This window comes from Canis lupus, chromosome 6 (genome assembly GCF_048164855.1).
Source record: "Canis lupus baileyi chromosome 6, mCanLup2.hap1, whole genome shotgun sequence".
NCBI lineage: Eukaryota > Metazoa > Chordata > Mammalia > Carnivora > Canidae > Canis > Canis lupus.
In genome coordinates this window covers 48742577-48766398 of record NC_132843.1, presented here as the reverse complement: position 1 = coordinate 48766398, position 23822 = coordinate 48742577, and the positions used below count along the sequence as shown (strand labels likewise).

Below are 23822 nucleotides of genomic sequence, written 5' to 3'. Positions count from 1 at the left end.
CCCCTTTTATTGATGAGTAGTATTTTATGGTATGATATATCACAGTTCAATCATTCACCTGTTAAAGGACATTGAGGTTGTTTCCAGTTTGGTTGAATTATGTCCCCAATTCATATGTTGTGGTGCTAACCCCCAGTACCTCAGAATGTGATCTTTTTTGGAAATAGGATTGCTGCAGATATAGTCAGTTAAGATGAAATCATACTGAAGTAGGGTGTACCCCTAATCCAATATGACGTCTGTCTGTAAAAAGGAGGAAATTTGTACACTAGCACAAACACAGGAAGAACTCTATGTAAACATGAAAGCAGAGATCAGGGTGATGCATTAGCAAGCCAAAGAACACCCACAACTGCCAGCAAACCACCAGAAGCTAGAACAGAAATATGGAACAGATTCTCCTTACAGCCCAGAAGGAAACCCTGCTGATACCTTGATTTAAGACTTCTAGCTTCCAGAAGTGTGAGACAATAATTATCTGTTGGTTAAGCCACCCAGTTTTTGGTACTTTGTTATGAAAGCTCCAGCAAATAAATACAAGGCTATTACCAATAAGCCTGCTGCAACCTCTTGTGTACAAGTTTTTCTGTGAATATAAGCCATAAATTCCCTGGGATAAATGCTCAGGATTGCAAATGCTGGAAAATGAAATGGTAGTTTCAGGTTTACTTTTTAAAGAAACTTCCAAACTGTTTTCCAGAATGCCAACACCACTTTACATTCCCAGGAGTCATGTATGAGTGATTCAATTTTCTGTACTTACACCAGTATTGGCTGTTGCTGTTCTTTATTTCAGTCATTCTGATACCTGCATAGTCATCCTTTTTTCCTTAAGATTTTGTTTAAATTCAATTTAGTTAACATATAGTGTGTTATGAGCTTCAGGGATAGAATTTAGTGATTCATCATTTGCATATAACACCCAGTGCTCATTACATCAGGTGCCCTACTTAATATCCATCACCCAGTTACCCTGCTCCCCTCACCCCTACCCCTCCAGCAACCCTCAGTTTGTTCCCAACAGTTAAAATTCTTTTATGGTTTGCCTCCCTCCCTGTTTTTACCTTATTTTATTTTTCCTTCTTCCTTCTTCCCCCCTATGTTCATCAGTTTTTTCCCTAAATTCCACATAGGAGTGAAATCATATGGTATTTGTCTTTCTCTGACTTATTTTGCTTAGCATAATACACTCTGGTTCCATGCATGTTGTTGCAAATAGCAAGATTTCATTCTTTTTGATGGCTAAGTAATATTCCATGTGGTATGTGTGTGCATGTGGGTATGTGTGTGTGTGTGTGCCATTTTATAATTAGATTGTTTGGTTTTTTTACAGATGAGTCTTGATAACACTTTTATATTTTAAGTACTAGTCCATTCTCAAATAAATGGTTTGCAAATATCCTTTCCTGTTCTATAGCTTGTCTTTTCAAACTCTAAACAAGGTATTTCATTTTTTAAAAGATTTCATTTATTTATTGATGAGAGATACAGAGAAAGGCATATGCAGAGGGAAAGGAGGCTCCCTGGGGGGAGCCTGATGTGGGCCTCAATCCCAGGATCCCAGGATCACAGCCTGAGTCAAAGGCAGACGCTCAACCACTGAGCCACCCAGCTGCCCCTGAACAAGGTATTTCAGAGAGCAAAATTAAATTTTGATGAAGTCCATTTTATTAATGTTTGCTTTTAGGGATTATGGTTTTGATATCAAATACTGGAACTCTTTCCTTAATTCTATATCCTAAAGGTTTTCTATGTTTTTCCTAAAAGCTTTATAGTTTTTACACTTTATATGTAAGTTCATGATGTACTTTCATTTAATTTTTATGTAAGATGTGAGACTTATGTGAGGTATGAGATGAAGATCCACTTTTCCTCATGACTGTCCAATTGCCTCAGCACATTTGTTAAAAATGCTCTTTCCTCCATTAAATTCTTGGGCACCTCTGTGAAAAACTCTGTTGGTCATATTTCTGTGGGTCTATTTCTGGTTACTCTATTCTGTTCCATTGATCTATGTATGTGCCAATACTACACAATCTTGATTACTTGTTATATAATGTCTTGAAATTGATAAGACTATTTCTTTTTTTTTTTTTGATAAGACTATTTCTTCCAACATTATTCTTTTCTGAAATTGTTTTAGCTATTCTAGTTCCTTGGCCTTTCATTATGAATTTTAGAGTATTCTTGTTTATATCTTCAAAAAATCTTTCTGAGATTCTGACAGGAATTATATTGAACCTTTGTATCAATTTAGGAGGAACTGACATCATTACTATTTTGAGTCTTTTAATCCATTAACATGGTATGTCTCTCCATTTATTTAAATCTTTTTTATGTGTTTATCAGCATAGAATAGTGATTCAACATTTAATTTTTGTATAAGTTTTGTTTAGATTTACACGCAATATTTTATTTTTATCTTTAGCAATTATAAATGGGATCATAATGGGATATTTTTAATTTTCTTTTCTTGAGTTATGTTTCTAAATTCACTGCCAAACTCTGTCTTTGTCTTGTGTATTAGGCTATTTATTTTTCATGTAATTGTTAATATGTCAGGGCTTAAGTTTGCCTTTGTTACTTTTATTTTATATTACCTCTGTTTTTTGTACCTTGGTTTTCTTTTTCCTATCTTCCTATGGATTATTTGAACATTTTATAGAATTTTATTTTGATATATTTATAGCCTTTTTAAGCCAATTTCTTTGCATAACTTTTTTTATTTGTTACTTCAGGTTTTACATTATAGATGATTTATCACAACCTATCAGTGTCATTATTTTACCAGTTTGAGTGATTTAGAAATCTTAACTCCCTTTATGTCCCCTTAACCTGTCCTTTTTATAATATAATTGGCTTAAATATGTCCTTTGCAAACATTTAGAGCCACATCAGACAGTGTTGTACTATTTGCTTCAACCGTCAAGCATACTGTAGAAAACTCAAGAGAAGGAAAAGCAACAGTTATTTACCACTTTTACTTACCATATACTCTGTTCCTTCCTTATGTTCCAAGGTTTCCTCTTTATCACTATTTTCTGTTTAGAAAACTTCCATTAGCCATTCTTTTAAGGTAGTTTTGATGACAATAAATTTTGTTTTCCTTCATCTTGAAGGTTGCTTTGATTTCCCCAACACTCCTGAAAGATATTTTTGCTGCGTATAGGGTTCTGGATTGACAATTATTTTTTTTCAGCCCTTAAAAAATATCATTTCCCTCTAGTTTCCAATGAATGTTTCTGTGAGAAATATAATTTTTTCTTCCATAGGTAAAATATTATATTTCTCTGGTAGCTTTTAGGATTTTTTTTCTTTTTTATTTTCAGAAGGTTAATTATGGTGTTTTTGCATGACTTTGGATTTATTTTGTGTGGAGTTCATTCAGCTTCTTGAATCTATAGGTGTATATCTTTTGCCAAATTTGGAAAGTTTTTAGCTAATATTGCTTTGATCACCTTTTCAGTCCACTCTCTTTGTCATCTCACAAATATTAGACCTTTTGTCATAATCCCACAGACCCCAAATCTGTTCATTTTATTTCAGTCTAGTTTCCCTGCTTTTCAGATTAACTAATTTCTATTTTTTTATCTTCCAGTCATTGATTCTTTCCTCTCCCTCCTCCCATTCTGCTGTTGAGCCCATCTCACCTGAGCTTTTTCTTTTAGTTACTACATTTTTCAGTTTTTAATTTGTCATGCAATTCTTTTCCATATCTTCTATTTCTTTGTTGAGAATCTTTACTTCTTTGCTGAAGGTTTTTTTTTTCCATTTGTTTCAAGTGTGTTCATATTGCTCACTGAAGTATTCTTATCATGGCTGCTTAGAAATCTTTGTCAGATAATTCTAACATTCTCTAGCATTTTCATGATGGTGTCTATCTATGGCTTTTTTCATTCGGTTTGAGATCTTCCTGAACTTCAGTATGATGAATGATTTTCATCATACTGCACAGAACACTGCACAGAAACACTGAAATCTAGATATTTTTGTCACATTAGGAGACTCTTATTTAAGTATTGTGTTTTAGTTGGCTTTTTCTGACACTGTTCTGGCAAGGAAAGAGGAAGGGTGCCACCTCTCTACTGCCAGGTGGAGGCAACAGTGCAGTTTTGCAACCTGGTCTCCATTAATACCCAGGGTTGGGGGAAACTCCTCATTACTCTTCAGTGGGGTGGTATTTCCAGCTCCTCCCATGGTGCCCACAGACAGCACAGTGGGGGTGTTCTTGCTACCCCTGGGAAAAGGGGAAAGTCCTGAGTCCCCACTAGGTCTCCTTTAACACCACCCAAGGGGGGCCTTGTTTTTGTCCAGACTCCATACCTGGTCTCCACTGACAGTGGGGTGGTGGAGGGAAGTCCCAACTCTCTGCTTGTTCTTCTCTGACACTACCTTGCTGAGGGTGTTGGTCACCTCAGTATAGTCTTGTGAGGACAGCAGTCTAGCCTCCCCACTTAAGCCTTTGCTGGCATGGTTTGGGTGAGGCTACATTTTTTTTCTATGGTGTTTGGCTGGAGCAGAGCAACTATTACCCAAAAGTATTTGCCTTTCTGGGTTATCCTTTTTCTTCCTTTGACTAATGAGATGAGGTTTTTGTTGGGCTTTTTCTTTTTTTTCCTTGTCTGTGCTCATTGGCACATCTGGGTCACTGGCTTCTTCCTATACCATGTCTGGGGTGTGTGAAAAAAAGAAAACTTAGAGAACTCATTAGCTATATCATTCCTCATGCCCCAAAGTCACTAGCCAGCCTGACTGCTCTCCTCCCTTCATGATCTCCTTATGTTTGTTTACATATAGAGTCCAAGGTTTATAACTGTACTTAGAAGATCTAAGAGGGAAAAGTACTTCATCATCCTCAAAACAAAAGTCTGCCCTAGGTATTCTACATGTTACCTCCACAATAACCCTCTGAAATAAAATTATTATCATCTTCATTTTACACATGAGAAAACTGAGTCACAGAAAGGGTAAGTATCCTAAGATCATACAGCTAAAAGTGACAGAGCCAAATCTCAAACTCAAGAAGCTTGAATCCATAGTCAGTGCCTTCAAACAATATCTTAAAACTCCTCTCAAGTACTAAATGCTCATGAGAAGGCCCCTTATTGGTCTTGGCTGGCCTCTTCCTGCTGGGCTGGATTCCCTGATTACATCCTCCAATCACTGGGAGGGCCCTCTGCAGAACACAGTCCTCCAGGTTACATGCCCCAGACTTTCCCCACCCCTCACCCACAAATATACACCAAACCTAAGAGGTTCAGGTTTCTTACAAAATAAGTTATCGGTCACACCCCTTATTTCTGAAGGTATACCATGAGCATTAATAACAACCTGAAAACAACTGAAAGTGTAATCTTAATCCTTTTGTTTATTGATCACATAAAGGTAATTTTTCTCTTTTTCAGGTCACTTCTATTCTCTCTGTCTTCATCTCCATCATCCCCATTCCCTCTAATACAACCTCACTAATTGTATCACCTTTTCCCATACCAAAGACATAGTTGCACTGAGGCAGAAAGAGCCTTAGTGATCACTGCACAGGTGAAAAGGTAACTAAGTGAGTGGGACAGTTTCCTACTGTTTCTTCATGGTCAAACTAAGACTGAAACACATGGCCTCCATGCAGTCCACTTTCTACCATAGCACACTGGCCCACTTCCTCAGCTCCAGTAAAGGAGTGTGAAGTGCTTTCCTATTATTTCATACACAAGCCACTTCCTTTCCTTCTACAACCTAATCCAGAAACACTATCAGGAAGAATTCCCACTGTCTCCAAAAAAAAAGAGGGGGGCGGTGGATGATGGTGTTATTCCATCAGCAAGTCTGAATGCATAGACAGTCTGCTTGTTCAATAACAGACAGATTATCCTCACCAGGAATCTGTCTGACTCAACATCTGAGCTTCTTCTCCTTTTCTCCATCTGGTCCAAACTAGGATCTTCCTATCAGGTATTTGCAGTATCCTGAATAAGAGCCAGCCCCCTGCAGCTTTGCTGCTGCCGGCCTGACTTACTGTAATTTTCCAGAAGTCTCGAGTTATGTCACATTGCTCAAGAAAGGCAGTATCACTAAAGATGCTTCACAGTCCCATAAACATACCATTTGCAGCCTTCTTCTGCTTCATGATCTACACCACCCACCACAATCAACAAAGGGCATCTAGATATTAGTGCTGAGTACCTGCAGATTCCAACATCTGAATGCACTTTTGTGACAGGCTGCATGATATAAATTTCTGTATATCATGATGAAATAACCGGGCATTAATGCTCAAGTTAAAGCTACAGTATTTTTAAAAATCCATTGAACCCTGAAACATGTGGCTATTGCAAAATTAATATAAACTGATCAATGCTTAGGAAAGTTGCAATGTGTCCAGGGGACACAAAAGGACTGCTATCTGCCTCTTAACATAAAGAATTATGGTAAAGGTAGAACCCTACTCTCAGGGCATAAAGGTTATGTGACAGTGAGGTCACCAGTACAGTGTATGACATATAAGTTCCTGGATCTACTTTTCCGAAGAGGTGTTTTGCCTCGTAAAATGATCCAAGGCAAAGGAATATTTTTCCAATTATTGTTACTTATATGGATCCCTACTGCAAACACATCTGTTATGTGACAGATGGACCCCTCATGCAATGCCAGGGGTCAAATGCCTTCCCTGTTCTAAGGGAAATAACCACCAGGCTTAGACATCTGTGGTGGCCACATTTCCTGAATAAAAAAAAAAATCAAGATATATGACAGAGGTCAAATCATTTGAAAGAGGAATTCCTCTAGAAAATCAAGGCACAGGGCAGCCCGGGTGGCTCAGCGGTTTAGCGCCGCCTTCAGCCCAGGGCCTGATCCTGGAGACCCGGGATCGAGTCCCACGTTGGGCTCCCTGCATGGAACCTGCTTTTCCCTCTGCCTGTGTCTCTGCCTCTCTTTCTCTCTCTGTGTCTCTCATGAATAAATAAAATCTTTTAAAAAATCCAAATGTTAAAAAAAAAAGAAAATCAAGGCACCAATTTTAGATCAATTAATTTTTTATTTGATGTATAAACTTGTGAGAAAACTGAGGTAAAACAAGTTGCCTGAGATCCCATGCCTAGAAATTAGAAGATTGAGAATTGGATTCCAGGTTTGTCCTGCTCCAAAGCTCCTGTTCTTTCTCATGTATCTAGTTCAGGCTCCTTCATCGCTGAGCAGATGAGCAGACCAGCATGTGTTTATTCTCCCTCTGACAAGGATTTCTGGAGGACACAAGCATTATAAAGTGCTCAGTGCATTCTCACCATGACTTCATTTGAATCTGCTGTCAATGTGCTTAAGTATTCGGGGGCCAGTGATGCAAAGGAAGGGAGCCTTCCTTCTGATCACCTCAGGTTAGAAGCTGTATTGCTGAAGATGCCAAGGTTATCTGTCAGCAAGTAAAAGTAAAATAGTCCAAATGTCTACATCCATTTTTCAAACTGAGGGTTCCTAAAAAATCCTCTAAAGGAATATATTCATTTCTGGGAAGTCCTAAAAATCATCTTCTTTGAGCCCTTCCCAAAGCATCTGGTCAAGAAATTGAGTATTTTCACGACAGAATTCTAGAACTTATGTTCTATATTTAATTAGAGGTTCTGGCCCCAGGAACCACTCCATCCCCATCCTCCAGCTATTCATCAGGAAATAAGCCTTTCTGGAGTACAAGAACCACTACTATGAGGATGCCTCCCAGTGACCACATCCTTCTGATACTAGATGCCAGCCAAAACCAAAGCAACCTGACTGCTTAGTGACTGTATAAATCCATTCAGCTTCTGCAAATGCCCAGACCATTTTTAGTTGCTGTTGTTTTGGTTGTACAAGGTTCAATACACAAAATAGGCTATGACACCAATACTTCCCATCCATGAGGGGTCCTGATTTCAGAGCAGCCCCCATGCCCAGAAAAATGTAAGTCACCTTTCCCATAAGATGCTTAGCACACACGGCCCTCATGGTCTGACTCCTGCCTCTCTATCAAGCCTCAGCTCCCAACTCTACTTCTCCAGTCGATTCAAACTAATTGTAGGGCCCTAAACACATCGCCCTGTCCTTAACTTTGCATTTTCCTTGGCATAAAAGTTTCCCTCTTTCTGCCTGATGGACGCTGTCCACCTAGCAAATGCCCACTTGGTCCAATTGCACAGTCCCTGGGAAACATGCCCTGATCCACAAGCTCAACATAGTTGTCCTCCCACTGTGTTCCTTCTACCAATGGGAGTTCAGTAACAACTAATGAATTGACCAACCCTTCCCCACAACTAGATTCTATGTAACTTGAGGAAGTTTTCTTGTTTAGTTATATAGTTCCAGATTCCAGAACACAGTAGTTGCTAAACAAGTGCTTAATGAATGGAGCACCTGACTCACACTCACTGACTGAAAAATATTTATGGAGTAACCACAAAGCATATTTAGAAAGCACTAGGGTTCCTGAGCACTGATTCTAAGTTGTGAAAGCTTTCATCACCTTACTCTCTCAGGTGCCTTATAGATCAAACAGACTGATACAACCTGCCTGGGGGGAATAGGGCATGGAAAGGAGGAGGACAGAGTAGGGCATGACTGCCTACTGCTACCTCAGTGGGAAGAGGATCCATGAAGGTAAGGTAGGGCAAAGGGATGCTCTCCACCATACTGCCCCATATACTCACATTGAAAGAGGAAGAAGATCTTTATGCCATCACTTATTCTAGCTTAGCAGAAATTTTCTGTTGTAGAACTCCTTATCACACTAGGGACAATACCATTCATATCTATGCAAAGGCTAAAGCAACACCGCATTTTCTACCTCAGTATTTTTACATTCTAGCTAGTTGCATTATGTGTGCAAATCTCTCTTTAAACCTGAACGCCAGATTAGGAAGTAGGTTCATACATACAGGTGTTTGTAAATGAGAAATTTGCATTTTAGAGATTGCATATGTAATAACATCTCACCTAGAACTGCTATAGGCAAGACGATCAAGAGGAAAAATAGCAACAGCTGATGCCAAATGTGTGATTCAGAGGATTCAAAAATTAAACGGCATTCTGAAGAACATGTGCAAATCTCCTTCAGACATGGCCCAGTAGCCAACAGACTGAATTTTTAAGATATATGACAAAAGCTTACCAAAATATAGCACTGTCTTAGAAAATTAGCATGGTTTCGTGAGATCCAAATATCTCTCTCATCATCCCACTATTTCAGGGCTCAAAATAAAAATTGTTTCATTTTTATTTATACTAAATAGAAAGGGAATTTTGGCCTGTTCTTATCCCAACTTAGGTTGTTTGATTGGTTAAAAAGGCGAAGGGGGGATCCCTGGGTGGCGCAGCAGTTTAGCGCCTGCCTTTGGACCAGGGCGTGATCCTGGAGACCTGGGATCGAGTCCCACGTCAGGCTCCCGGTGCATGGAGCCTGCTTCTCCCTCTGCCTGTGTCTCTGCCTCTCTCTCTCACTGTATGCCTATCATAAATAAATAAAAAAGATTTTTAAAAAGGCGAAGGGACTCTCCTAGAATAATAAATACTCTATCTACAATTGCATATTAATTGAACCCTTCAGCATAAATTTGTAAAAAGGAAGTGGTGTGGGAGGGTGGCAAAGAGTCCTTACAATTGGCTTGATCTTGTTTTGGATATCACCTTTTTCACTTTCCAGCTTTATTAAGCTGGATAAAAATCACATAAACTTCCGAAAGTTCAGTTTTCTCAACTGCCAATGGGGATGACAGTAGACAACTTATGGATTGGCTAGATGGATTATACACTAGTCACTTACAAACATCTGCATATGTGATCTCTACTTGTTAATGTGACATTAGAACTTCAAAGAATGGGCAGCCAGGGTGGCTCAGTGGTTTAGTGCTGCCTTCAGCCCAGGACATGATCCTGGAGACTCGGGATCGAGTCCCACATCAGGCTCCCTGCATGGAGCCTGCTTCTCCCTCTGCCTATGTCCCTGCCTCTCTCTCTGTGTCCCTTGTGAATAAATAAATACATTTTTAAAATTTTTTTAAAAAACAAAGATGTGCACACATGTATTCAATTAAACAAAATATAATGGCAGCATAAAACGGCACAAGTAAAGTATCCTGCATATAATCTACTGCAGAGTGAACACTTAGGTTTTGTTTCCAACCATCCCACCTCCTTATCAGATTCCTAGTGAGAAATGGCAAGGTAAGCAAGGCACGTCCACATTCTTAAGGAACTTAAACTGGTAAAAGAGATAAAATGTACACAAGCTATGCCAAATGGAATATACACTTTAACAGCAGAATAATCCAAATGCTATGAGAATACAAAAGAGGAAGCTGATGTGCCACATTCCCCTGAATGTGAAGAGGTCATTTTAAATGGGCCCCACTGAATTGGAAGGGATCTTCTTGAGGTGTTATTTACAGTCCTTGATTAAGCCTCACACTGAAATATAAATGGTAACACAGAAAGAAATTGAAGCTAAGACAGATGGCCCTCTGGTAAAGAATGTTGGAGGAATTTCCACTGGTCACCAACTTGTGCAGCTGAACTGAGGATCACCTTGAGCAAAATATAGTTTACTGCCTAAAATAGGGCACTACTGACAACCTAAGGGAAGGTCCATCATGCTTTATTCTTCTCCTTTTGAACCAGAGCATTCCCAATGTTTCAACCAAAGCACTAGGAGCTCTCCATCTGTATTGCAACCACCAAAAGAAATTGTGTCCTGGCTTCTAGTTTAACCATTCTATTCACTCTACAGCTTCTTACAGAAACTAATTTCCCCCATAACGTCAAAAAAAAGGGAGGATGTCCAGAGGGTCATTTGAAAATAAACTATGCCTTGGAAAGGGGTGTGATCCTAAGAAGCAAAATGCTATATGATGTCTTGTGTAATAATTTAGAGAAGAACCTAGACAGCAAGAGGACACTGGGGCTGTGGATTTTCATGTGATTTGTCACAGCACCACAACCCCAGACTAGGTGTCTAAGACAACACTACGGGCACTAAAGCCAAGAGTGGGTAGATCCATGAACAAGCTATCTACCTTGCTATAGCCAAATACTTAATCTATATAAAATTCCCCTCACCCCAAAGAAAATAAGGAGGCAAAAAAGAGAGGGGAGAAAGGAATAAGGGAAATAAACCATGTGTCCAAAAAAAAAAAAACAGTAGAAAAGTCAGTAGAAAACTATATCTCTTTAAAATTATTTACTACAGCAATGCCTGGGTGACTAAGTGGTTGAGCTTCTGCCTTTGGCTCAGGTTGTGATCCCAGGGTCCTGGGATTGAGTCCTGCATCAGGCTCACCATGGGAAGCCTGATTCTCTCTCCACTATGTCTCTGCCTCTTTCTCTGTATGTCTCTCATGAATAAATAAATAAATCTTTAAAATAATAAAATTATTTACTACAAAAGACAGAAGATTTTGAATAGATTACAGTATATGATCAATATGATACAATATTTTGCAGACATTTAGACATATGTTCTGGACATTTAATGCAACAGAAAATGCTTACAATGTAATATTAAGTGAAAAGAGCTAATGAAAACTTGCATTTACAGTGTTTACCAATATCACAAACTCTGCATACGTGGTACATATATATATCAATTAAAATAAATTTGAATGATATAAATAGTTTACATTATATCACATCTGAGTGATCTGATTATGCAAGAATTTTAGTTCCTTCCTAAGATTTTCCTATTGTCTTCCAAAGTTTCTGTGAGATCATTACTTTTATGACTTAAAATATGTCATGTGTTAAGAAAATTAGAGAAATTTAAAAAAATAAAGAGATCAGAGGTTCAGAGAAAGTCTTCAAAGCAAAGGTAAAATGTCAACAAGGATAAGTCCATAATCAAATACAACCCACGTCCTGAGAGTGGCCAGAGGACTGGGTGTGTGAGCACCAACAGTTGTGGAGAGGCAGGAAACAAGAACAGACAGCAAAGGCCTTGAACATCACACTCAAGGATAGAGATTTTCTTTTGTTCACAGCACATATTTTGAGTATTAGGAAAGGCTGAGCCAAAGCTAAGTTTTAGATATTACTCCAGCAAGTAGCATTCTGAATAAATTAGAGGTGGGGAGCTATTCTAATATCCCAAGTGTTAGAAAGTAACTGGAATGAGTGGTCTCCATGGCATCCTTTCAGGATGTAATAGATCTGAGCGTCAGTATAAGACTCGACCAATGTTTCAATACAGATGACCTAGGATAGAGGAGGATTGAAGATGGCTTCAAAGTCTCAGTTCCAAGTGGCTAGTTAGAGATCCATATTAGTCATGAAAATTGAGGAAGTAAAAGTTCACTTTGAACATGTTGAGTTTAAAGTGCCCACAGAATATCTGGAGAGAATTCTAACTGGGAATTAGAAATGTGAATTTGCAACTTGAGGGAGAAGCCTGGGCTGATGATACGGATTCGGGAATCATCAGTGTGGACATGAGAAGTGGTCAGATAACAGAGGGAGATGAAGAACAGAAGGAGAGCGAGAATAGAGAAGGGACACAGAGGAGTTAGAACAGAGGACAGATGGGAGGAACACACTTCGGAAGAGAAGAAAAGCAGGCACTTGACAGAGCCAAAAGAAATGCCACAGAAGAATGGCTTGAGGATGCCATCCAGAGAGTCAGCCTCTATGGTAAATGTTGTACAAAGTTCAAAGACGCTGAGCACTAGGTAACGGCTGTTGGAAATGGTGAGTAGGAGGTCAAGTAACAAACATTTTTGAGTGAAAAATAAAAGCTAAAATCATCTAGTCTTATATAATTAAAATAGACATGTCTTTCCAGAAACACACACTTGGAGGGGTGCCTAGGTGGCTCAGTCATTTAATCGTCTGCCTTCAGCTGCAGTCGTGGTCTCGAGGTCCTGGGATTGAGCTCCACATGGGTCTCTCTGATCAGAGGGGAAGGGCACTGCTTCTCCTTCCTTTGCCCCTCCCTGCCACGTGTGCTTGCACCCTCTCTCTCTCTCTCAAATAAATAAAATCTTTTTTAAAAAATAATACTAAAATAAAATAAAACAAAATCACACTTGAGGCCCCATACCTTAGGCATCACATCATTCCACTTCCTCTAAATGCACTGGCACTCTTCATCTCTGGAGTGCTATCACAGTTGGGAGGCCACAACCAGTACCACCTTAACTAACAGAACAGCTGCTGGAGCTCAGTTCTGCCCTTTACCAACCACATTCCAGCCCATGGCCTGCATGGAGATGAAGTCGTTCTTCCAGACATCGCTGTGTGGTACTCAGCCTGACTGCAGGTGTCTGTGAACACTTCCTGATTTAGGGTATTTTCTGTAATTACTGGAATGATGAAATCTGTCATGCGGCTAGGTAGCAGGCGGGAGAGACCAATTCATTCCTAGCTTCCTGGACTAAAAATATATATTTATCAAGTCTAATTAGATTTGTCTTAATTAGTTGTTTTTAGGTCACAGTTTTAGCAATTTGTTCATCAAACTGACTCTTTTCCTTAATATTAAAGAGGAAATTTTCATTTAAATATCCCTGCAAAAGCAAACTGACTGGGTCTTGCTTATGCCCCCCAGGGCCAGCTTGGGATAAGGACAAAAATCAGCTATTTGATCTATTCTCTTTTTCACATAAATTGATTTTTCTTTTATCTGTTTCTATATGCTGAAGTAGAAATATTTTTTAAAACAATTTTATAGGTTCTTCTTTTAATAAAGATTTTATTTATTTATTCATGAGAGACACAGAGAGGCAGAGACATAGGCAGAGGGAGAAGCAGGCTCCCTGTGGGGAGCCCAATGTGGGACTCAATCCCTGGACGCCCTGAACCAAAGGCTCAACCGAAAAGACACCCAGGCGTCCCTACAGATAACCCTTGAACAATGCAGGGGTTAGGGGTATCAGATCCTACAGAGTCAAAAATCCTCATTTAACTTTTGACTCCACCAAAATTTAATTACTAATAGCTCACTGTTGCCTGGAAGCCATATGTACTGTTAATGTATATTTTGTATGCTATACGTATTCTATACTGTATTCTTATAATAAAGTAAGCTAAAGAAAACAACATAGTTAAGAAAATCATCAAGAATAAAAAATACACTTACAGTACTATGCTGTATTTATTTTTTTAAATCCACGTATAAGTTGACCCATGCAGTTAAAACCCACATTGTTCAAGGATCAACTGTATTTAAAATCGTTTGAATCCATGCTATCTATTTATTGTTAATAATAGTACTAAAACAACAAACAAAACCTACTTGAAAAGCAGTCCAGGGTAACTGAGTGTTGAAAATCCATGTATTGTGTTTTTTACAATTACTAGAGACATTCAGTAGAAAAATACCACTAATGCAGTATAGAACTCTCATAATTCTCAACTGTCTGAATGTGACCTTGTGCCATGCAAGATCTCCAGCCCTCAATGTATAGAATGATCCAGACTGGACCACCATTAAACAGAGATGTGGAAAAGGATTTCCAAGTGTCAACTGGATGTTTAGATTAGAACTCTGTTTCCCAAACTTACATATATCCCACCTTTACAATTTCTGCTATAATTGTGACCCTCTTGTGCTATATTTATTTAATTTTTCTTTATATAATTTTTGGCTGAGCCTTTTTCAAAGTAATAACACAACTGACCTTACAGTATAAAACAAGTAAACACGTCCAAACAAAATGAGTTTATCAAACCACTGACATGCTCATACCTCTGAGAGTTCTGAATCTTAAACATTGACTCTTGTACTTGAAAATTTCACAGCATGTTATTCCTTTATCATTCAAGTAGCCTATATGCCCATATCTCAATGAGTCCTTTTTTTAGTGAAGCTCAATCTCAATGTGAAATCCTTATGGAAAGGAAACCCAATTACAAATGACAGGATAATCTGCTATAGCCAGAGAGCCTTTCAAGGCACAAGTCATATGATAAAATCTGGAGCCCATTCATTCAACAAATTCACCAGTTACGCTTTGGTATGAAGGGCAATAAAATATTTTTAAAAAAGAAAGAAAGAAAAGAAAAGAGCAAGCAGTGAACAAATAGATATGGTTCCTGCCCAACAGGTCTGAGAATAAGACATAAAACCAGGCAGGAGGGGCCCAAGATGATTAGAGATGGCATAGGAGAAATTAGAAAATGTGAAACCCTGGAACAATGGTTTCTAACTCGAGATAAAAAGCTAATATTAAAGAGGAAACTACCAACATATCAGAAAACTACAACCAAAGTTCTTTATTTAATTCCTTGTGAGGTTGTATCATTTTAACATGAAAGATGACTGTTATATAATTTCTATTTTTCTTCAAGTCCCTAGCCCTCTAGGAATCCATCCAAAATTCAAATGTTAAAACAGCAAAATCTGCCTGCATATATCTGCTACCCTTCTTCAGGTCAGTACCAAATGAGACCCTAGCCACTGGACACCTTCCAGACTGCTTTCAGTGGAGGATGAGTGTGCATGTGGGGGTCAGGCTTGAGGAAAGCCTACAAATGGCCTTGGCTACTGACAAAGAGTAGAAGAGGGATGCCTTGTTTCAGACTACTGATCTTCTTTCTGCTAAACCCACACTCCTTCAGTCTTCCCCATCTCTCCTTATAGGAACTATGCATTTCCAGTGCTTGGGCCAAAAGACCCTGGGTCATCCCTGATTTGTTGCCTTTTTTCACATCCCACATCCAATCTGTCACCATGTTCTATTAGATCTACCTTCCAAATATACCCCTAATCCTTCTCCTTCTCACCACCTCCATGGCCACCACTCTGATCCAAACCACCACCTACTCCTGCAGGGATTGTTGCAATCACCTTTTAACTGGTTTCCCTGTTTCCAATTATATCCCTTACCAACTAGTTTCCAGAGTACAGCCAGAGTAAATTCATCCATATGTAAATCAGATCGTGTCATTCCTCTCCTCAAAACTCCAGGTAATTTCCATCTCCCTCCCAGTAAAAGTCAAAGTGTCCTTGAGGTAGCCCACATGTTCCATATTTGACTTTACCCTCTTACCCTCTCCTATTGGCCCTTCCACTCCAGCCCCTCTGGGCTACGTGTTGTCCTCTGACCATCCTGTGCATCCTTCCTCCTCCTAAGCTTTTCCCTCTTGCTGTTTTCTGTTTGGACACTCTTCCCCTGATAGTGCCTTCTCACTTCCTTTACATCTTTACTCAAAAGTTAGCTTCTCAGCAAAGTTCTTCCCTGGCCATCTTATTTAAAACTTCAATTTGTCCACCAACACTCCACATCTTTCCTCTATTTGTCTCTACAACACACATCACCAACAAACATGCTGTATATTGTGCTTATTTCTCTTATTCATTTGTCTTAGCCCTTTAAAATGTGAACTCCATATGATTTTTGTGTCTTCAGTTGATTGGTGCATCCCCAGAACCTAGAGCAGTGTCTGGCCCACAGAATGTGCTCAATGGATGCCTTTGGAATGAATTTGTAGGAAGGATGGAAGTACAGATAAATTATGAAAGTGAATCTTCAGAAAGATAACAGCACCATCTTAGAACCTGATTAAGGTGAGTGGATTAAATACAAAGAGAATACAGGAATGCTCTACCAATATAGGGAGGAGATGTGAATTGTTATAATCAGGTATAGGAATATATAATCAAATCAGTTTTCTTTTTATCTAGATGAATGTGGCTTTGATTACTCAGCACCACTGAGAGAAAAATCAATAATAAATTTTGTGATTCTAAAAACCTCATTTTGGAATTTTAGTAATTTCTTAGCAAATAAGAATGACTTTGTCACTAGGAGAATTGCTGCCAGGTAAAAATCCAACAATGTAATTGGCCAATACTAGCAAGAACTATGTGATAAGCATGAGCTGCTGTGAAGTCTATAAAGGGAACATTGCTGAATTCTTAACATGAAAACAATTCTAGTACTAAACCATAGATGTATTTTAGTTTCATAAATCCTCAAGTCCCTAATTAATCAAAGCTTTAATACCTAGTTGATTTAAGGAGTTACAGCATTTTAAAAGTGTCTAATCCCAAGAGGTAAGTGTACAAGGTAATGGGAATTCTCTCTAATGAATAGCATCTAAGAAAGCAAAATCAAACTACCTTGAAATGGCACTTACATTCATTTGAAAGTGTCCAATGAAATGGTGAAGGAACAACTCTAATATGCTGTAAAATTTAATTACTACTAGACCTAAATCTAACGCTGAAGTGGGGTGTGCTATCACTATAAAAGAAAAAGTAATATATTAATACATTTTGAAAAAGATTCAATCAGAAAACTACCAAAATTATTAAAAGGAACTTGAGCAGCACAGAAAATTTTCAAGCCAAGACTCATTTACTTCCCATTGGATTCACTACCAGTACATCAATTCACTCCCCTTAAAGGAGAAGCTGAGTAAAGACAGACCAATGGGATATAGAAAAAGAATCACAAAATAATCCAAAATTACTCAAATCCAGATGATAAAGAAAAAAATCTAACCTCCTGATTACTAGGGAAGATCAATGCAAAATGGATGACCACAAAAGAATTACTTACAAACAAGGAGAAGAGCAGCATCCCAAGCCAATGTGAAGCAGCCTGCGTGCAGACCATGACGATGAAGCTTGCATTGTTTGAAGTTGAAATAAGGGCAGTAAGTCCCAGTAGGGTTTGCTTGATTGACACCTACTTGTTCTTTTGGTTCCAGTTTAAATGTTACTATTTCAAGGAGACCTTCATTCTCTCACTCGTACAACTACAAGTGTTTCCAAACATTCCTGATGGCACCATCTACTGCTCCATTATAGTACCCAGCTACAGTTGTCTGCGCTCTCACTGGCTATTAAAGAGATGCTTATTAGCATAAGTAAAAACCAAGACTCAAATTTAGAGAAAATTCTAGAGCTTCAGAGAGTGGACCACAAGTACTTTACAAAGATGCCTCCCCAAATAAAGTTTATTCCTTTCTATGTATGTCAAACACTAAGCAAAAACTTGGGTGGTACCAGCCACAGGAAAGCCATGTTATTTGGCAGTAGCAATATCAAAAAAAGGTGAAGCTCTTTCGAGTCTCCATAATTCTCATCATCCAATCTTCCAAGGAGAATTACACAATCATGGAGAAAGAGTTTAATGTTCATTGTTTTGATTCTTTCCACAATATTTTGGTGACCTTATGATAATCTTCTAAAGAAGAAATGCAAAAACAAATGTAATGAGGTCAATGAGCTGCACCCAAGTCTGGGGGCACATTTACCATCACATAATCCAGCAGACAAAGAATAAGAAGCTCCAAAACTACATGTGCAAAGGAGTTCAGAGCTGGTACACTGATCTCTGCAGGCATGATGAACACTTCTTACCCTGTTTTAATTTTAATTCTATTGTGGACAAGCTTAAATAGAGGATCATATGTGCAAAGAGAAAGAAAAACTAACAAACCTGAGCTAATGCAGTCCTGCAGACTCTTGAGCTTCCCTGACACACACAGATTTGTTACTAGTCTCTATATTCTCAGGAAAGTCTGTTTCAATTATTCTGTCCAGTTACCACAATGACCTTGTCATGAGTGTCACTTAGATAATAGGTAAATACATTAAGCTCAATAAATACTATCATTGTTTCTAGAATGCAAAGAACTTATAAGCAAAGAAATGTTTGAAAGTGAGCTACGAAAAAGCCAACTCTAAAGACTTTTTTGGCAAATCTCTTTTCTGAGAGCTCTGTATATAAATTCCATCATCAGCTTCGGCTGCTATGGCAACTGGAATATTTCGGAAATGATTTGCAGTGAGTATCACTACATATCCAGCATCTTTTGCAGGAAACAGAAAAGACTATGAGATCTAATCCACTCTAAATTTCAAAATACAGCTTCAATTTTCATTCCTGAAACCTATTTATGCTCCTATTTGCAAATCAACAGATAACAACCTAGTACACTGACCAGCACAATGGAGGAGCCTTTTATTTTTTTTATTTTTTTTAAGATTTTATTTATTTATTTATGATAGAGAGAGAGAGAGAGAGAGGCAGAGACACAGGCAGAGGGAGAAGCAGGCTCCATGCAGGGAGCCCGACGTGGGACTCGATCCCGGGTCTCCAGGATCAGGCCCTGGACTGAAGACGGCGCTAAACCACTGAGCCACCTGGGCTGCCCTGGAGGAGCCTTTTATTCTTTAATTAGTCACATGAAGGCATCTCAGTTTTATTGAGCCTTTCTCTTTTTCTGTTTTAATAGACTCCTTTTTTTATAGCAGTTTTAAGTTCACAGAAAAACTGAGCTGAAAATACAGACTTCCCAAATCCCTTCCCCCACAAAAACACACACATACACACAGCCTGCCCCATTATCAACATCCCTCACCAAGGTGGTACATTTGTTACCACTGGTGAACCTATGCTGATATATCAGTATCACCCAAAGTCCACTGTTTATGTAAGGGGTTCACTCTTGATACTATATATTCTATGGGTCCTGACAAATGTATAGTGAGCTGTATATACCATTACAGTAGCATATAGAGTGATTTCACTGTCCTTCGAATCCTCTGTGCTCTACCTATTGATCCTTCCATCCCTGCTAACTCCTGGCAATCATGATCTTTTTACTGTCTCCATACTTTTGCCTGTTCCAGAATGCCCTATAGTTGGAATCGTACACCTTTTTCAGATTGTCTCCTTTCACTTAGTAGTGTGCATTTAAGGTTCTTTCATGTCTTTTCATAACTTGATAGCTCATTTCTTTCTAGTAGTAAAAAATATTTCATTGTCTAGATATACCACAGTTTATTTGTTCACTCACCTACTGAAGGACATACGGTTGCCTCCAAGTTTTTCAATTATGAATAAAGCTGCTACAAATATCTGTGCACAGGTTTCTGTGGGGACAGAAGTTTTCAATGTATTTGAGTAAATAACAAGGAAAATAGCTGCTGCATTGTATGGTAAGAGTATGTTTAGTTTTGTGAGAAACCACCAAATTATCTTCTAAAGTGACTTTACCATTTTGCATTCCCACCAGCAATGAATGAGAGTTCCTATTGCTCCACATCCTTGCCAGCATTTCGTGTTGTCAGTATTTTGGATTTTGGTCATTTTAATAGGTATGTAGTGTTAACCTATTGTTGTTTTAAATTCCATTTACCTGAAGACATGATTTTGAACGTCTTTTCATATGTTTATTTTCCTAAGCCTTTCTTTTTAGTCATTTCATATGCCAAAGCCTTAATGTCCCATTGAATGCTGTGCAAGATAATGAAGAGAAGCCCTTCAGTGATCGGTTGGCTATGATTTAAGCAAAGAAACCATGGTTTCTCACATTCTACACTGGAACACTCATCTTCCTGGATCACTAAAAATAGCTAATTTTGTTTGCTGGAGCAAAGAAAGCTGTGCAGAAGTAAAAAAATAATGCAAACACTGGGAAATTTGAATACAGCTTTTGGATCCATGCATCCTAACTACACATATAAAAAATAATCAAACAAGCTCTCAATCTCTCTACTTAAGCCATGACATACGGGGACTTCATTTAAAATTATCAGTGTTTGCCTGGATGTCCAAAAAGTGAGATTTTGTTCTTCCTTGGAATTCTCAAACAGTGATCCCCTGAACACCTAGGGATGATGAGCAGGAGGGGTGAAGGCTAACTTTTCCAAATGAACTTGTAGAAAAAGAAAGATGTTAAGCTATCTAAGTATATACTACAGGATAATGAGGAAATCTGAGGTGAGGGGCATTCTGATTTAAGTAAATATACTAGAATTCAAAAGAGCCAATATCCTAACTAAAAACTGTAAGCTCCTTAAAATAATGGCCAAGATGTTTTGGAACTAATCGAATTATCATTCTTTTTTCCTCTTAAAGCTTATTGATTTTGTTTTTAAGATATTTAGGATATTATAGATATTTAAAATATTATAGTCTCTTAAAAAGTTTCTACCTCTGCATTTTTGTTGTATAAACATAATTACATTGACCTTTTGAAGAAAATTTAACACAATTTGCACTACTTTAATCAATACCGAAAAGTGTTTCCAGCAGATAGTCTTTGAAAAACATACTTTAAATGTTACAGTGTGGGTGATACATGAGAAGTGTCAAGCAAAGGGAAGAAAAATTCAGTGATACTCATGGATGTCACCTCCATCCATTCATTCATTAAATAAAAAATTATTTTGAGTAACCACTACATTTCAGGCACTGTTCTAACTACTTAAATGTGTGAAGTTCACATTGATTTAACTCTGTAATATGGTATGTTAAAAGGTGGTGAGTGCTACAAATCAGGAGGGCTGAGCTGGCGCTGCAGGCAGAACAGAGCACGACATGGAGTCCCTGTTAGGAAGGTGGCATCTGGGATACCTGGGTGGCTCAGCGGTTGAGTGTCTGCCTTTGGCTCAGGGTGTGATCCCGGGGTCTGGAATCAAGTCCCACATCGGGTTCCCTGAAAGGAGCCTGCTTCTCCCTCTGTCTTTGTCTCTGCCTCTGTCTGTGTCTCTCATGAATAAATAAATAAAATCTTTAAAAAAATAAAAAGGAAAGTGACATCTAAACAAAGTCTTGAAGGAAGTGAGTGAGTTCTGTGGTCCCCTAGGGCAAAGTATTCTGGGCTGAGACAGTGTCCAGTACAAAGGCCCCATGGAGCAAGCAGGTCCAGCACACTGAGGGACCAGCAAGGAGGCCGGTGTGAGTGGAACAGAGTGACGGGAGAGAGTCAGGTACAGGCCTTTTCAGTCATAGGCAGGACTTTGGCTTCTACTTAGATAGAAAGCCCCTGGAGAGGTTTCAGTTAGAAGAAACAATTTACTTTTAAAATCGTTTCTATTTTAGAAAATTTAAAACATATGGGCAGTAGAGAAAAATGTGTAAGAAACCCCAGAGTATCTAAGACTTCGTCTGAAATACTGTTTCATTTATACTCCCTACCCCACCCCCACCCCAGATCATTTTAAAGAAAACCTCAGACGACATCTTGTTATATCAACCACAAGCATTTCAGTAGGAATCTCCAAAATACAGGCACCCCTTTTTTTTTTCCCAACACCACTGTGATATAATTATCACCCTCAGTGTGAGCTGTAGCAGCTCATATTGGCCTGGCCTGCAACCACCAGTGTGCACAACTTGTTCCACTCAGGATCCCTGGCTTCTCATTGGTAACTTGAAATTTGGCTATGGGGGGAGTATTACTCCAGGGAAATCCAAAAACACTCAAATCAGAGCTTCTATTCCTGGAGATCCAACTGTTAAATATTTATTACTTCACCTCTCTGATTCAGGCTTAAAAAGTTAAACAGTGCTTGTTGATAGCAGTATGTCCACTCCGTGGGGTCACAATTCCTTAGTAAGCTTATAACTTCTTTAGCTTGTATATTTGAAAAGGGATCAAAATAAGATCTACATTTAGTTCATTATCTATTAAGCCCCTTTTAATCTGTAAGGTCTCCCACATCTCGCTTTTCTTTCCTGCATGGCTTTGTCATTACTAGGCAACAATTAAGAACCTGGGCTGTTCGTCCTGCAGTGTTCTCCACAGTCTGGATTTTGCTGACTACATGCAGGTGGTTTCACTTAACATATTCCTCTGCTTCCTACAAGTTGGCAGTAAGAACAAGTGGCTTGCTCCGATTCAGGGTCCATATTTTTGGACAAAACTTCATAGGTAGAGAAGAGTACTCACATTGGAACAACAGTAATGCAGGTTATTTTACTTTGTGGTGGTAACAGTCTACTAATGATTATTTCAAGATGATAACACTTTGTATTCTATCACTTTTCCTTCACTTATTACTTGGAATAGTTTTATAAGAGAAATTTGCATTCATGAACCATTTGGTGAATTTACATTTTAATGGGATCACTGACTACTATGCATAGAAAAGACTAGAGACAAGTGTGGAAAACAGATAAGTTAGGTGTGAGCCACTGTCATAGCTAAGACTCAGGTGTAACCCTGTAAGTGCGAGAAGCTTCAGATTCTAGATCTGTCTTGAAGTGCAGCCAACGACAGCTCTCACTGGATTGGAGTTGTGGTTTTTGCTACTTGCACATGGTCCAGGAAGTACCTGATGGTTGAAATGTGTAACACAGCTAAGATAGGAATTGAGTTCTGAGTATAAAGGCCAAGCACTCAGCCAGAGGGTGAAGTAGGGGAGAAGTGGAGTGTGTAGAAGGAAGAACTGACCATACACATTTCCTATCTTACTCAAGTTTCCTATCTATCACTAAATATGCAGTTAGTTTAAAAATATAGATATTTATTTCTGAAAGATGGTAGCAAACATTACTAATAGTTACAGTGCTGGTTTGAAAATAAAACGTGAAGAAGGCTGAGAAAATGATGTATTTGCAAACATATGAGGTTTGAGGAGGTCCTGGGAATGCAGTGTCAAAGATTTACGTACTTAACTGCACATCATTACCAGCACTCTTTATTATTTATTACCTATATTTAGGTATGTCATGAATTAAAATACAATGACTAATTGTAGTAATTAGTCTGTTGTAATGCTCTTGATTTATATATTTAAAAAAAGTGTTCCATTATCTAACAACCAAATTTTATAGTAAACCTCATCTGGTGTGTTATTTAAAGATTTTAAATGTTCAGACCTGTATTGTACCACTCATACACAGAAATTGCCTAATTTCTCTGGGGATAGTTCATGTTTTCTCTGGTAGTTTCTCTTAGGATTTTTTAACTATGTTCTCTAATTTCCTTTTCTAAGTTTTAATGATATAATTTACAAAAGTATATATATTTTTGTAAGAATTTCCATTCCCACTGACTAGTTTTCTCAAACTTATTAATTAAAAAATAACATAACTGGAAAAACAGGTATTCATATAAAACTGGTGCTC

At 38.4% G+C, this 23822-nt stretch overlaps 1 protein-coding gene across 7 annotated transcripts in view; it reads right to left on the bottom strand.

Moving 5' to 3' along the window:
* Positions 1 to 23822, bottom strand: part of RGS7 (regulator of G protein signaling 7) — a 580824-nt gene that overhangs the window by 422225 nt on the left and 134777 nt on the right. The gene's annotated exons all lie outside the window — the stretch shown is intronic.